The 15,622-nt window shown below is 44.2% G+C and overlaps 1 long non-coding RNA gene across 2 annotated transcripts; it reads left to right on the forward strand.

Annotated features, from left to right (window-relative positions):
• Nucleotides 1–4,603: 4,603 nt before the first annotated feature.
• LOC309527763 lies at nucleotides 4,604–14,669 on the forward strand. 2 transcript variants are annotated; one of them, XR_014217340.1, is made up of 5 exons: nucleotides 4,604–4,669; nucleotides 5,899–5,970; nucleotides 10,234–10,286; nucleotides 13,556–13,685; nucleotides 14,537–14,669. It is a non-coding gene; the product is annotated as an uncharacterized lncRNA (long non-coding RNA). The 2 variants fall into 2 exon arrangements; XR_014217341.1 differs by lacking the exon at nucleotides 4,604–4,669 and adding an exon at nucleotides 5,347–5,635.
• The last annotated feature ends 953 nt before the right edge of the window (nucleotides 14,670–15,622 follow it).

Genomic DNA, 15,622 nt, shown 5'->3' on the forward strand with positions numbered 1-15,622 from the left:
CTGAATGCTACACTGCTTCCAAGTTCAGAGACAACAAGCTTCTGAATTATCAGTTACTGAGTAACTAGAAGTAGGAGAGGGACATTGTATCCATGTTCTGCTTTTGATAACATCAGACGCTGACTTATACTTAGTGAAACCACTGGCCAGTCCAGTTCAGTAAACACACATAAACATAACGACCACCATCCATGACAGAAAATCCTAGATCTTCTTAGTTATACACAGTGGCGTAGCATGGGGGGTGCAGGGGGGCCGGCCGCACCGGGCTCAACATCTGGGGGTTAGGGTTAGGGGGCGCAAATCCACGGGTTAGGGGGTGCAAATCCATGGGTTAGGGGGCGCAAATTACTTGCCTTGCCCCGGGTGCTGACAACCCACGCTACGCCACTGGTTATACAGCTAACCTAGAAAAACAGACTAGACATAGACCTGTTCTCTTTATGTATTAGGAAGTAGTGCTAAGCTTCTACAATGAGAAATGCTTGGGGTTCAGCAATGTGAGGCAGGGTTTTCATTACAAGCAGGGCTTATTTCCTGCAGGAGCTGGGCTCTCATCTCTCAGCAGCCTCAGCAAAGCCTTGCTGTGTCTCCAGCTCACGAGGACGCCGTCCCTGGAGCCTGAAGGGGACATCCTCTGTGGGCTCTAGAGAGGATCTCCGTGTAGACCAGAGACACAGTTAGGCTTTGTTGAGGCTCTTCAGCCTTGCAGCAAACAGCACACACATAGGAAAGCGACCGTGTCCTTCCTGCTTGCGCATGCAAGCCAGAGAGGCAGGGCAGCTTCCTTGACCTGCAGAGACACAAGGAAGAAGCCTCCCTGTGCTTCAGCTGAGCAGCTCAACAAGCCTCTGGCTGGTGAGGAGACCCTCCCTGGAGCCCAAAGATATCTTCTTTGGGGTCTGGGTTGGGTCTTGTTGCAAGTCACCATGACTCTCCAGTGTGCTCCCCATTCTTCTTCTTTGGCGATCACGCGTAGTCGAGTAAGATTGTCTTCCATAAACACGGTTTTAACAATGAGTCCGTAAGTGACTGTGGAGGCCAATTCTGGATCCACACATCCTTCCAGAATGGTTTCCAGGCAGGAGCTCATCACAGTGTGGATCTGCCTTCCTCTTAGCACATTTTTACGACCGCTGGGTGGTGACCCCACTGGGCGCGGTAATCCAGTCAGGGGGAAAGGGAGGCAGACTATGTTAAGGGTACCTTTTCTGGCCCCTCCCCATTTTCAGGGTGAGCAGAGTGGATCCTGAAAAGGGCTGCTCAGTCATGGATACAGCTGCTGAGCTGTTCAACTGCCTTGTTCCTTGAGTCAGAACAACTGAATCTGTATCTACTGCCGGTTCATGACTAGGGGCTTGCAGATTTCACGATCCTGCCCCCGTTACCATTTGCCGATCACCATGGGAATTTGGGGTTTGGGTTTGGGACGGGTTTTGGGGAATCACCCAAGGCGGTAAGGCCAAAGGGAAGGAGCTAGACAAAGAGTGCTCCCCATTATATGTGATTTCACTTACAGGGGCCCAGAACAGAACCCCCATGTCAATGGGGAGTCACCTGTACTACTAATACAAAAGTTTGTTTGCGGTGAATTCCATCACCTTTTCTCCCTCCCACCCCCCAAAAAATCACTGAGTAAAGGTCTCTTTTTCATCACGACTTCACTTCTTCAAAGGATGAGTTGCCACTCTTGGTTCAAATTAAGCCCTTGCCCAAAGCTAACCCTGCACTCCAATAAAATAGAAGCCCCTGACTAAATTTACAAACTGTGGAGCTGTTCTGAACCAGCCTATTTTTCCTCCTCGGTGTTTGGTCCTATGTAGAATAGCAAGCTGTCCCAAGATCTCAAGTAATTATACGGTATAAGTTAGCTACAGAGAGAGGAATTTGGCAGGGAGGGGGTGAAAGGTAAAATTCGGCAGCTCCCTCACTGAAAACGCCCCTCCCCAATCATTTTTTACAAGGTTTTTTTAGCTTCATAGAACCAGAATTATTGTCTGACTTGTCGATTACAACTGTTTGGGATCTGGGACTGGAAAATGACATCAGCAAAACCAAACCCCAGACTTCCGGGATGAGTCACATTTCAGTCTGTGTTCCCTTGATCAAAATTTTTAACATTTGTGCGGTCTGAATAAGATGCAGTCAGCCGCTGGTGAGAGAAAATAAATGGAAAAGGCCAAATATGGCAAAGTTCTGACTCACTGGCTAGGTATCCTTCATTTGAAGGGACGTCTGAGAAAACTATCTTAATGAGCGGAAACCGCTGACAGAATCCATATGAACAAAGTTTAGCCACCTTCTGAAAGTTAGCATGTATCATTAACTCAAGCAAACTGAGTTTGATTTGCTTAGTTTGAGGAAAGAGAGAAAGAACAGAAGCTTCACCACCTACAAAATCACAGTGGCTCCAAGAATAATACACGCTGGTTTTCTTTAAATCAGAATGCATGACGAGAGAAGCGTATTACAATAAAGAAATAGAAGGAAGAGTTCCTTATAAAGGAAGCTATTCATGTATCCAAGATACTTTAAGTAACTTTTTAGAAAATACCTTATATTGTTTTATCTCTTTTGTGAATGGGCCTGAGAGTTGTTGAATTGTTTGTTTTCAATCAAGCAGTGTATAAATTTTATGAAATAAATAAATCTGTGACACATATGCCTCTACAAAGAACCGCTAGCTCTTTTGGCAAATGTAGTAAAATGCCTCAGTCTGGAAGAATAATTCAAGAAGATGTGGATTACTGTTGGTGGAGAAGTATAGGAGACGCTGAACATCTGGCATAAAGCTGAAAATGAAGAAAGCAACCCAAATAAGATCTGTATAGTTTGGAGATCACACAAAAGAGAAAAGTTAGCAGGCCTATGGATTAGAAGATGAAAGAATTCAATGAATGGAAAATCCACTATATGCGCCATTGTGGTGCTAGTCACACCAAAAAAACTCAGAATGCAATGCTAGGGTTAAAACCAGCCAAATAATTCATGAGAGATGAATTCTTCAACACTGTTGCTTGTTTTTAGCCATATTTTGAATCGTTACAGGATGTCAATGTAATCCGTTGCATATTTTGTCATTTCTTTGTGTCATATATAAAACCACCTTAGATTACAGTAATGCAAAAAGGCAATGCACAATTGAAAGAAAAATCAAATTCATAGCACTTTAGCAGTCCAAACTGGAGAGGCTGGCATCACTATTCTCACCGCAAACCAGGCAATAAAAATGTGGTAGGATGTTATGGCAAAAACACTGGATTCCATCAGTTTGTTAATGTTGTCACCTGGGTTTTTCATAATAACTGAGGGAATGAATTGATGCCAGTTCCAGAGGAAATGGCTGTGTGCATGCAATCTATCTTTTCCTTCTCCCCACTCCTACCAATTTGAGCTCTCCTGGTTCAATTCCTTTTTTTATCTTTGTATGGAGACTCTTTATGGATAAAGTTCCTCCACAAGGTTCTTATTGTTCAAGGTTCTCAGGATTAAGATCTAGAGTTGCCATATGTCAACTTTTTCCAGGACACATCCTCTTTTTCATGGGTAGAGTCACCATAGCAATCCATAGTTAAAAGTAGAAGTTGGCAAATGTAGAAGTCCTCCCTTTTTGCTCTTCAAAATATGGCAACCTTAGTTAACGATCTGTGTTTTAAGGATATGTAACTTTAAAAATGATGCAGCGACTGACTAAAATTGAATTATTATTATTACTATTATTATTATTATTATTATTTATACCCCAACCATCTGGCTAGGTTTCCCCAGCTACTCTGGGCAGCTCCCAGCAGAATAATAATAATAATAATAATAATAATAATAATAATAATAATAATGGCAATAAAAGATCAAACATTAAAAACTTACCTAAACAGGGCTGCCTTCAGATGTCTTCTAAAAGTCAGATAGTTGTTTATTTCCTTGACATCTGATGGGAGGGTGTTCCACAGTGTGGGTGCCACCACCGAGAAGGCCCTCTGCCTGGTTCCCTGTAACTTGGCTTCTCGCAGTGAGGGAACCGCCAGAAGGCCCTCGGCACTGGACCTCAGTGTCTGGGCAGAACGATGGGGGTGGAGACACTCCTTCAGGAATACTGGACTGAGGCCGTTTAGGGCTTTACAGGTCAGCACCACCATTTTGAATTGTGCTTGGAAACGTACTGGGAGCCAATGTAGGTTTTTCAAGACCAGTGTTATGTGGTCTCGGTGGCCGCTCCCAGTCACCAGTCTAGCTGCCGCATTCTGGATTAGTTGTAGTTTCCGGGTCACCTTCAAAGGTAGCCCCACGTAGAGTGCATTGCAGTAGTCCAAGCAGAATGGGCCAGGGTCATGCTAGCTTCTCTCACTCCAGTGTTCATGAAAGGCCTGTGCCAATAGAGAGAGGGCCCAGCTCTCCACCGCGGCTCTAGCAGCAGCAGCAATCAAGACCTCTATTATGACATGACATACAGAAGATGGTGAATTGCCACCAGCCAGCTAACATGGGTGGTTCCTGCTGGATGCTGAGTCCAAGGTCTCTTTGCTCTAGCACAGGGGTGGCCAACTCCCAAGAGACTGCGATCTACTTCAGATCAAAGTAGTTGTTGAGCTTTTTTTAGAGAGGAGGAAAGTCCCGTTTTTATGGGTTTTGAAAGAGAAAGAGGAACAGCCACTCACTAACAGACCGCTGGGTAAAACAAATAGCCTCACTGAGTAAGCTCCATCTTCCGTTCTGCAGATCGTGCAACAGTGGAGGGCGAGGCCAGAGGGTGGGGCCACATTCTCTTTTTCCAACGCTAAGGAAAGGGAGCCAGCGATCGACCGCAATCAACCAAAACCTCCCAGGGATCTACCAGCAGATAGACGTGTTGGGCATCCCCTCCTCTAGCAGAATGGGCAATATGCTCCCATCTATAGATACACAAAGGGATGCAGGTGGTGCTGTGGGTTAAACCACAGAGCCTAGGACTTGCCGATCAGAAGGTCAGCGGTTCGAATCCCCGCGACGGGGTGAGCTCCCATTGCTCAGTCCCTGCTCCTGCCCACCTAGCAGTTCGAAAGCACATCAAAGTGCAAGTAGATAAATAGGTACCGCTCCGGCGGGAAGGTAAACGGCGTTTCCGTGCGCTGCTCTGGTTCGCCAAAAGTGGCTTAGTCATGCTGGCCACATGACCCGGAAGCTGTATGCCGGCTCCCTCGGCCCATAAAGCGAGATGAGCGCCGCAACCCAAGAGTCAGTCACGACTGTACCTAATGGTCAGGGGTCCCTTTACCTTTACCTATAGATATACAAGGAAGGGAGAATCAGTCTATAGACCTGGATTTAGAAAAGATTGTTGCATAAGAAGCAAAATAAAAGGCACCAAGTAGCCAGAATGTGTACCAAGTGCTTAGGAAGATCTTGTACACAAAACGATGGCAAAAGGAGCCAAGAAAAGAAGCTCTTTCAATTCTGATTCCCAGATGATGGCTGGTTTCTGCATGGAAACCAGAGTCCTATGAAAGAGGTTGTTCCAAGCTTGTATTATGAGCTCATCCACATTCTACAAATCAGAACAACACAAGGGGAATATATCTGGCAGTAGTATGACTGGAGGTGGCCAATTTTGACAGATGGCAGAAGAATATCTCAGAGCACCTGTAAACCTACACTCCACGTTTGTAAATCCCTTTGGGAATGCAGCTGATGTTAATAGGTTTTTTACATTTGGCAGTGTGAAAAATGCTTTAAAGAAGCAAAAAGTGCATATGCCCTATTGCCTGAGCTTTGAACATTAGTGTAGTTAAATGCCATACATTAATCCGATTGCAGTTTTTGAAGTTAAATAAATAAATTTGAACAAAAAATGCCCTGTATGTATGGATAATGTATATGGTATAATTTTGTATATTTGCAAAATGCCTTTTCTTTAATTCATAGAAAAGGAGGCCGAACACCTTTGGTCAGTCTGGAGCAAAGTACAACTTGATGCACTACAATAACCAGATTCAGGTAGGTAGCCGTGTTGGTCTGACGCATTCAAAATATATATAAAAATAATAAAAATGTCCAATAGCACCTTAGAGACCAACTAAGTTTGTTCATGGTATAAGCTTTCGTGTGCATGCACACTTTTCAAATACATTTTTTATTTTTTTTATATAATGACCTGGAGACATTGCATTAAAATACTGATTATATCTACTTAATATGTACAGTTAGAACACATATGATCACTGTGTTCTAAAAACTGGTTTAAACCTAGCGTCAAGACAGACTGGAAAGCTACAATGTACCACTTATGTTAGCATCTGGCCTCTGAAATATAATTTTCATTCCAGTTGGGATTGTATTGCATTCCAAAACCTACTACATGAAAATCCAAGAATAGCCTTTTTAAAATAAAGGTTTTTTTATTATAAAAAAACACACCCAAAAGGCTGCATTATAAAACATTTACGCGCGGCGCTCTCTCTCTCTCTCTCTCTGTCTCTCTCTACTTTATGGCTTCCCATGTAATCCAGAGCCGCCATTTGATAGTTTATGCTGCTTTCGTATGATCACCATTTGCTTTTTCTTCCAGCGGTGGATTTACTGACCCCACCGTAATGATATATTCATCCTTTCCTGCATTACTAAGCTTCTGTTGATGTACTCTGCAAGTTCAAAAACACAGAGCAGCTGGGAAAAGCTGTCTTTCACTGGGCAGAAAGTAAAAAAACAGGCAGTTTCCACTCTGCTTAGATGGGTTCTCGCTTTCTACTTCCTGACAGGACCATTGTTTTCATTCATCGTGGACCAAATTTATTTTAAACAAGAGCCTCTTCCACCAGCCGTCCAATCCTGAGATTTGCTATGCCAGCAAGTGAGAGTCTAGGGCATGGCAAACAGGGCCAGCGACAACTCGACACGCTCCCTAAACATTATGCTGGTTTCACAAAGAAAATGCAATGGTGTGGTAGAAATGAGCTGAAAGGGGGGAAACATATTATGAACAACTTTTTCCAGTGGTCCATCCCCTTTTCAGAGACTGCTTCAAAAAGACTTGGAATCTTTTGCCTACTCATAGGTCCTCCAGACACATTGTTTATCAAACATTCCCCCTGATCTGCTTGCACAAAGATTACATGGAAGTTCAGCTATGGCTGCATTCATACCAGATAGAAGAAGAAGAAGAGTTTGGATTTGATATCCCGCTTTATCACTACCCGAAGGAGTCTCAAAGCGGCTAACATTCTCCTTTCCCTTCCTCCCCCACAACAAACACTCTGTGAGGTGAGTGGGGCTGAGAGACTTCAGAGAAGTGTGACTAGCCCAAGGTCACCCAGCAGCTGCATGTGGAGGAGCAGAGACGCGAACCCGGTTCCCCAGATTGCAAGACTACTGCTCTTAACCACTACACCACACTGGCTGTATTTAAAATACAGTGGTACCTCGGGTTAAGTACTTAATTCGTTCCGGAGGTCCATTCTTAACCTGAAACTGTTCTTAACCTGAAGCACCACTTTAGCTAATGGGGCCTCCCACCGCCGCTGTGCCACCACCCCATGATTTCTGTTCTCATCCTGAAGCAAAGTTCTTAACCCAAGGTACTATTTCTGGGTTAGCAGAATCTGTAACCTGAAGCGTATGTAACCTGAAGCGTATGGGACCTGAGGTACCACTGTACACACATACAAATAAATCATGGGAACTGTAATTTGTTAAGGAAGCTGGGAATTGTAGGTCTGTGAGGCGTACATTACCACAGGTGCACCAACTCTATTGTTGTTGTTGTCGTTGTTGTTAAATTCGTATGCTGCCCTGTACCTGCAGATCTCAAGGTTCACAACATAAAATCACAATTCTGCATGTGAAGTGTTTTCGGACCCCTAAATCATTGTTGGAGAGGGATTGCCCACCCTCAGTGTTGAGGGGCCCCAGCATGCATTGCGCGTGCACAACGTCGCACAATGTTACAGTGTGTCACACGCATTGCAGTTTCATCGGCCGGCTCCTCCAGCTGACACAACATCGTGCATGCGTCACTCATCATGTGACATCACACAGACGTGGCGTGCAACACATGTGACATCACGCCAGCCCCCCTCAAACTTGGGGGCACCCTGGTGCCTCTGACTCCCAGGATTCCTTGGGGAAAGTCATGCACTTTAAATATATGATGTGTACACAGGGGAACTCTGGCCTTTATTGAACATTTGTTCCAATTTGTTTGGGGGGCAGCGTTCATCCTGATTTGTGCGGTGTTTGTACATCTTTCTGTTAATCATTCATTCACCCTAAACTTCTCAGTACATTTCCTTGTTGCTTTCCTAACCACAAAATATCCATTGGTTGTTTTGTTTTCGTTTTTTAAAGTGGATTTGTTGCACTAGGGCATGGGTAGGCAAACTAAGGCCCAGGGGCCGGATCCAGCCCAGTCGCCTTTTAAATCTGGCCCACAGATGGTCCAGGAATCAATGTGTTTTCACATGAATAGAATATGTCCTTTTATTTAAAATGCATCTCTGGGTTATTTGTCGGGCACAGGAATTCATTTATTTATTTTTTCCAAAATATAGTCCGGCCCCCCACAAGGTCTGAGGGACAATGGACGGCCCCCCTGCTGAAAAAGTTTGCTGACCCCTGCACTAGGGCAACAGAGAGCTCTTGCCCACTTCAGTTGCCACTCGGTTTCCACTATGTGCTGGAATTCCTCCCACAAAATTGTGGCAGACTTCTAAAATAGCAACCTTTCTGGCCGGGTTGCGATCTGATAATATACGTGGCACTGACCTCAGCGACTGAAGCTCGTAAGTACTGGTTGCTGAGCATCAACGTCTCCTCTGTGCCAGGAAGAACCCTGGCATGAGGTAAATAGTAAAAGTGCGGAATTTGTCTGTCCTAAAGGATCTGTTTCCCTTGCCCCTAAGCTTTCAGCCTCTCATGAGGAGTCGCTTCCATGCCTAATGAAAGGAAACAGCTGTGCGACATGCATCACAGTGGAGGAAACGATCAGGTGATTTTGTTTCCATTCCAAACTGAAGGGAGTTCCTCCAGGAGTCTGCGACAGGGAACCTGAAAAAGCACTTGCGGGCTTGAACACGTGCCATAGACGACATGGCCGGGGCCCAAGGCAAACTCGTCCGCTTTCATGCTCTAGTGGGGCACTTGCGGTTCGCAGCGCACAGAAGGAAATAACCAACTGCTTTGGCCTTCTGATGAACAGTTTGCCAAACATTTAGGCAGGCAGCTGTGGGCGATGCAGCAGACCACAGAGCAAACAAGACGATGGAGTACATTACTTGGGATGGAATTTTTAAAACTGTTTTAAGCCTGGCCCCTGGTATGCTAGGTTTGAGCTATAAAGCCTTAAATGGCTCAGGACCACAATACTTCAAGGACCGCCTCTTTCCATGTTAACCTACGTGGACCGTGAGATCAGCTTCTTTAGACCACAGCGCCACCCGCATCCTTATATTATATTATATTATATTATATTATATTATATTATATTATATTATATTATATTATATTATATTATATCTAGCATAGCGTCAAAATGTGTGCTTTTTATTTTCAGAATATGGATAAATATCTTTTCAAAATGAGAGTAAGAGCATCAAGTGATATTCAGAACAATCTGAGTTGTGTTTTCCAATGTTCTTGTTATCAATTTATTTATTTATTTTAAAAGGTGCCGTGCAAGCAATTTTTTATTCTGAAAGTGTGGCCCAGAGGAAAAAGTTTGAGAACTACTGGTGTAGGAGAAGTCTCCGTCAGATGAGAGTACATAAACCCAGGAGGGGCATGTTCCCATTGCTCTGCCAGGGCACAAACCTGGAAAAGTTAATGCCAGCTATGTAGTTGCTAGAAGCCTGTGTGTGTGTGTGTGTGTGTGTGTGCGCGCGCACGTGCACGCGTGCTGTGCACCTTAGGAGTGTGGTAAGCGTTCGTCCTCCTTGGCTGGGTGTGTGCAGGGCACTTTGTAACACTAAAGCTGAAACCCCACAATCCCATAATTTACTTGGGACTAAGCCCTCAGACCACTTGAGTCTCCTTTCTGGACAATCTTCTAACTCCAGAGATGGGGTGAATGAGTCAATCTCCTCCCTGCCCCCCCCCCAGCTATGCTTCAGTTTAGCTACTGCTAATAACCATTCTTGATTCTCACAATTATACAGTAACAGTTGGACATGGACATACACACAGTAAATAGCAGGTCAGTAATTATAGCTATGATGGGCCAGTAAATGCCTTTTGCCCCAGATTTTAACCTGAATGTTATGATTACAGGCAAAGCTGTACAGCACAGAAAACAAACAGCTGCAACACAGTCCATCATTCAGGTATGCCAAAGGGGTTGTGCGTGTCCAGTGTTGAGTTTCATAGGCTTTTATTAACCCTCTCCCACATAAATGCAGTGAAAGGGTAACAGGGCTTTGTGAGCAGGGAGAGTCTGTGACAGAGAAAAGTCCAGAATCAGATTGGGAAGCTGAAGCAGAAGAGGAGGGAGGCCGAGAGGCAGAGATAGATCAGGCTTGTGAAGAGGCACAGGTGTCTCCCCCTTTCTGCTGTGACAAGCTTCCCTTCCCCCTGGTCTCCCAGAACCAGAAGAGGCATGAAGGGGGATGAGCAAAGGCAGGCATGCAGGTGCAATATCTGCTTGCTTGGGGGAAAAACCCTTGAGAAGATACATAGGTGGCTGTTGGGAGGCAGGGACCTTTAGTCTTAGCAACTGCTTCATGGTTGCAAGACCTGACAGAGATGAATTACTATGTTATTTAGGCTTGACAGTCCTGTGTACAGTGCTTTTTTCTGGGTGGATGCATACCCCTAAACATTTTGTGAATCTAAGTTTGGCCTCATTGAGGGGCAATATTTCAATACGAGTACCCCAAAAATGAGAGTACAGTGGTGCCTCGCAAGACGAAATTAATTTGTTCCGCATGTTTTTTCTTCTTGCGAGTTTTTCGTCTTGCGAAGCACTGTTTCCCATGGGAATGCATTGAAAATCAATCAATGCGTTCCTATGGAGACCGTCCAGGGACAGAGGGGAAGCGCCGCGCGCCTTCTCCTCTGTCCCCGGACCTGTTTAAAGCAAGGGGCGGCGGGGAGAAGATCGCTTCCCGTTGCCTGCCCCGCAATCTCCGGGGACAGAGGGGAAGGCGCGCACGCCTTCCCCTCTGTCCCCGGACCTGTTTTAAAGCAAGGGAAGGGGCAGCGAGGAGAAGATCGCTTCTCCCCGTTGCCACCCCTTGGTTCAAAAGGGGTCCGGGGAGAGAGGGGAAGGTGCGTGCGCCTTCCCCTCTGTCCCCGGAGATTGCAGGGCTGGCAACGGGGAGAAGCGATCTTCTCCCCGCCGCCCCTTGCTTCAAAAGAGGTCCGGGGACAGCGGGGAAGACGCTCTGCGCTTCCCCGCTATCCCCGGAGCTTGCGGGGCAAGCTTCGTTTTGCGAAGCAAGCCTATAGGGAAATGCGTCTTGCGAAGCGGCTAAGAAAAAGAAAACTCCTTCGTCTAGCGAGTTTTTCGTCTTCCGAGGCGTTCGTCTTGCGGGGTACCACTGTATCCCTAAACATTTTTTTTAGAAAAAAAGTACTGCCTGTGTAGATCCTCTTTGACTAATAAAGAGTTAACTCTATCTCAGTGTGATTTATTGCTGTTCACTGCTGTCATTATCCATTAAGAAACAAGAGTTGATAGCAATGTTTAGGGTTTTTTAAAGCTTCTTTTCTTTCTTTTTTTAGAAAGGCTTTCCTACCCGATGCTTCTTCCCAATGCCCCTTTCTCAGCACCTCAAAATACATATTTTTCGTCTAACATCTGTTTCTTTTTCATCCTCCATCGCATGTAAATAGCTGTGGGGGGAGAAACAGCCACTACAAAATACCAGATTTCCTTGGTAGGATTTCAAATTACAGGCAGTTGTGGGATTGAAAGCTACTAATCCATGCCAAAAACATGGTGTAAGGCTTAAAAATGGCGGTATTACCCAGCCAGAGCTGGACATATTTAGCTACTCAGAGGATCTTTCAAATGAGCAGAATATACAGAAAGTTATGAATGTTCATTTTCATTTATTGCAATTATATCCCAACCTTCCTTCAAGGAGCTCAAGGTGGAGTACATGATTTCCCCCTCTCCTCATTTTATCCACACAACTTTGTGAGGTAAGTTAGGCTGCGAGTGAGTGACTGGTCCAAGGACGTCAAGTGCATGTGATGGCTGAGCAGAGATGTGAACCCTGATCTCCCAGGTCCCATACCTTCCAAGTGTCCCGATTTTCCAGAGACAGTCCCAGAATTACAAAAACTGTCCCAGCTTCTGATTTGATCCTGGTATGTCCCTGTTAGTTTCTGTTCTTATCACTGTGCAGCTGTGTGGAGTCACAGGACTCTGTTTACATTCCTGGGATTCCATACTATTGGAATCTCACGGGAAAGAAGACGGGATGTGACGTTAGTGGTTTCCTGTTTCCTTTGTTCCTTTGTTCCGTTGCTCTCTGCTTTCATAGAGAGAGGATGTCTTTTCTGTTCTGCGTAGTTTAGAAATAAAACTCTTTATAGTGTAGCTCATACTGTCTCATCCTTCCCTGTGCTGGGAACTCTGCTGGGAGGATGTGCCTTGGAGCCTCATCAAAGGCTCGAGGTCGTTAAACACGTCGGGAGGCAATTCCAAAGAAAAGCTTTATCAGCTCGGTCAAACGGAGTTCCGACAGTCCCTATTTCTCCTGCCACTGCTGCCACTGCCAAGCTCGGGGGGGAGGATGTCCCAAGCAGAGCAGGTGAGAGAGCATCCCATTGCCTCTTCAAGACCGCTGTTGCCAGCCTCCTCCCCTGGGCAGCTTGTAGTAGCTACTGGACAGCCAGGGAGGAGAGGCCACCACCATTGAGGCCCAGCCCCACAAGATGCACTGGCTCTGAGGAGCAGGCAGAGGGCCAGGGCTGCCCTGGGCAGGCAGGGGAGAAGAGCACAAGGAGTCCTGATTTGAAGGGGGGAATGATTTGTGCATTCACGTCTAATCTTGGCCCTTTGTAAACTTTATTTATTGTTTTGTGACATCTGAAGGCAGCCCTGTTTAGGGAAGTTTTGAATGACTGATGTTTTAATGTTTTTTTAATCTTTTGTTGGAAGTCGCCCAGAGTGGCTGGGGAAACCTAGCCAGATGGGCGGGATAGAAATAAATAAATAAATAAATAAATTATTATTATTATTATGCTTTTCTTTTAGTAAATCTACCAAAGAACAAAATAAAATCGGGATTAAGGGGCTTTCTCAGGGTGATGAAGTGTGTGTGTGTGTTGTGTCTCGTTGGTGTTGTGGTGCTGGCACTCACCATTTTTCTGACAGGAAATAGTCTGAGGGGGACAAAAATGGGTGGTCAAGGAGGGTCATTTGGCAGGGGGAGTGAGAAATGTCCCTATTTCCATCTGAGGAATGTTGGAGGGTATGAGGTCCTAGTCCTATACTCCAGCCACTCTAACAGACTGGTCTATGGCAACACACCCAAAATTCTAGAAACAAATGCTTAAAGCTCTTTCATTCCACCAGAGTAGACACATGAGAGGAGAGGTCCCCTTGTGTCGATGATAGAACTTACCAACTTTCTAATTACAGCCGCAAGACATAAAGGAATCCTTGGCGGAACTGCAAAACATGATAAAAGGACAAAACTATCCCATTTTGCAGGAGAGGCAAGGAGGCGACGTATGACTTTATCAAAGATTCTCCCAGCATACTGATAAAGGTAATTCAACCTCCAGGCGTGAGTACTTTCATTAGGAAGGTGGCATAATTTCTTCACTTTGGAGGAAGTTTTCCAAATTATTTGGGAGATAGTGTGCAAGCACAGGAACGAGATAAGAACTGAAATTCCCAAAGTCACTGCTTGCTCCTCTTATTTAAATACTGTTACACTTGCCAGGACAATTTTAGTTTAGCCATTTCATTCAGTGTTTCTCGGCTAGGTCTGGTGAGTATCGGTGGCTTCTGTGAAAGGAAACAGCACGGGACCTAATTAGGAATAGCAGCTAAACATGTTTCGTTGAACTCAACTCAGAATTGAAATTAAACTAAACTCTGTCCTCTTCCAAACACTCCAACCGCACCCTTTCTTTCGTCTCGCCCCCCTCCCAATCCTTTTTATGTCTTTAACTGCAATTCCCAAAATATAATTCACCTACCACAATACCACATCTTAGTAACTGACATTTTACATACATTTTTCTTTTCTTTTGCTATTTTACATAACAGATACCGATAAATAGTTGAGACATAATTCTAACAAACTCATGTTGAAACGTGTTTGGTATGCTTATCTTTGTATTTTGTTTCGATTGTGAAATAGTACAAAAATCAAGTTTTATTTACTTTTATGCATATTACTAGTTATTTCCGTCCATCTTCTTTGCCATGTAAGCAGTAACCCAGACTTTAATTCATAAATCTATTCTACTCCATTCCTGTATTAATATGTGAATTCTTTAAAAAAAATTAAACTCAAAATTAATTATCACCAAATAGGTATATAACTATGTATTTTATCCTAAAATATATACCGGTACTTTTAAATACATATTTCATTTATTTATTTTTGAGCTGAAAGCTATCACAAAATTTGGAGATGTATGAAATCCAAGGGGCATGAACATTCTGTTCTTTGTAGTAGTCCCAGGGGAACAAATTAGGCCAGTTCTGTGAAAAATGTGGATCAAATAAAATTTTTCTCCATCCCAACTATTACTGATATGATGCTATCGAAAGCCTGTATATGTTTGGTATTTAGGGAAAAAATCAGCTTTGCTTTTAAATGCAAGTTTGGGAGCATATAAAAATAGGCGTGGTAGATTTCAGGAGAACTTCAAAGTTTAATCACATATTAACGTATTAATCCTTCCCTGAGGGCAACATACTTTAAAGTTTGGGGTTTTTTTCATACTCAACAATGCAGGCAGTTCCTATGGAAGGTAAATAATCATCAGTTTAATTCTTAATAAGATGTGATGTTGGGAATCACCAACGGTCTGTGCAAACTGATAGGTCCTGACATAAATATGAAATTGCTTCTCATTTCCCTAGGGAGGAGAAGGGGTCAACAAGGGTTTCAAGCATCTGTTATATAGAGCACATTGCGCGTGCGCGCGCGCACACACACACACACACACCATAATGATCACTGTGAGACACCTTCAAAGTTTCATAACTATGATCTGTCTAAAATAATGTGATAAAGTGTCAATCTTTACAGAAATGGGGGAGTTCTGAGGAATCTAAACCCATCAAGCCCAACACACTTCCACCAAGTATCTCCCATAATTTGAATTACAGTGCATTTATTGGAACATGGAAGACCATGGTTAAATCCTTAACCTCCAGAAAAGCATGCAACTAGTGGCCTCAGTGTAGTTGAGGGGAGTGTAACATGCAAACTAATACCAGTGTACTAGAAGAAGCAAAGATCACCAGTGCCAAAGCAATGATTCTTCAACATCAACTTCGTTGGACTGGTCATGTTGTGCAGATGCCTGATGATCGTCTTCCAAAGCAGCTACTCTATTCCGAACTTAAAAATGGAAAGCGTAATGCTGGTGGTCAACAAAAGAGGTTTAAAGACTGTCTTAAGGCAAATCTTTAAAAATGTAGTATAAACACCAACAGTTGGGAAACACTTGCCTGCGAGCGCTC

Source organism: Podarcis vaucheri (genome assembly GCF_965113315.1).
Source record: "Podarcis vaucheri genome assembly, chromosome: 1".
Classification (NCBI taxonomy): Eukaryota; Metazoa; Chordata; class Lepidosauria; order Squamata; family Lacertidae; genus Podarcis; species Podarcis vaucheri.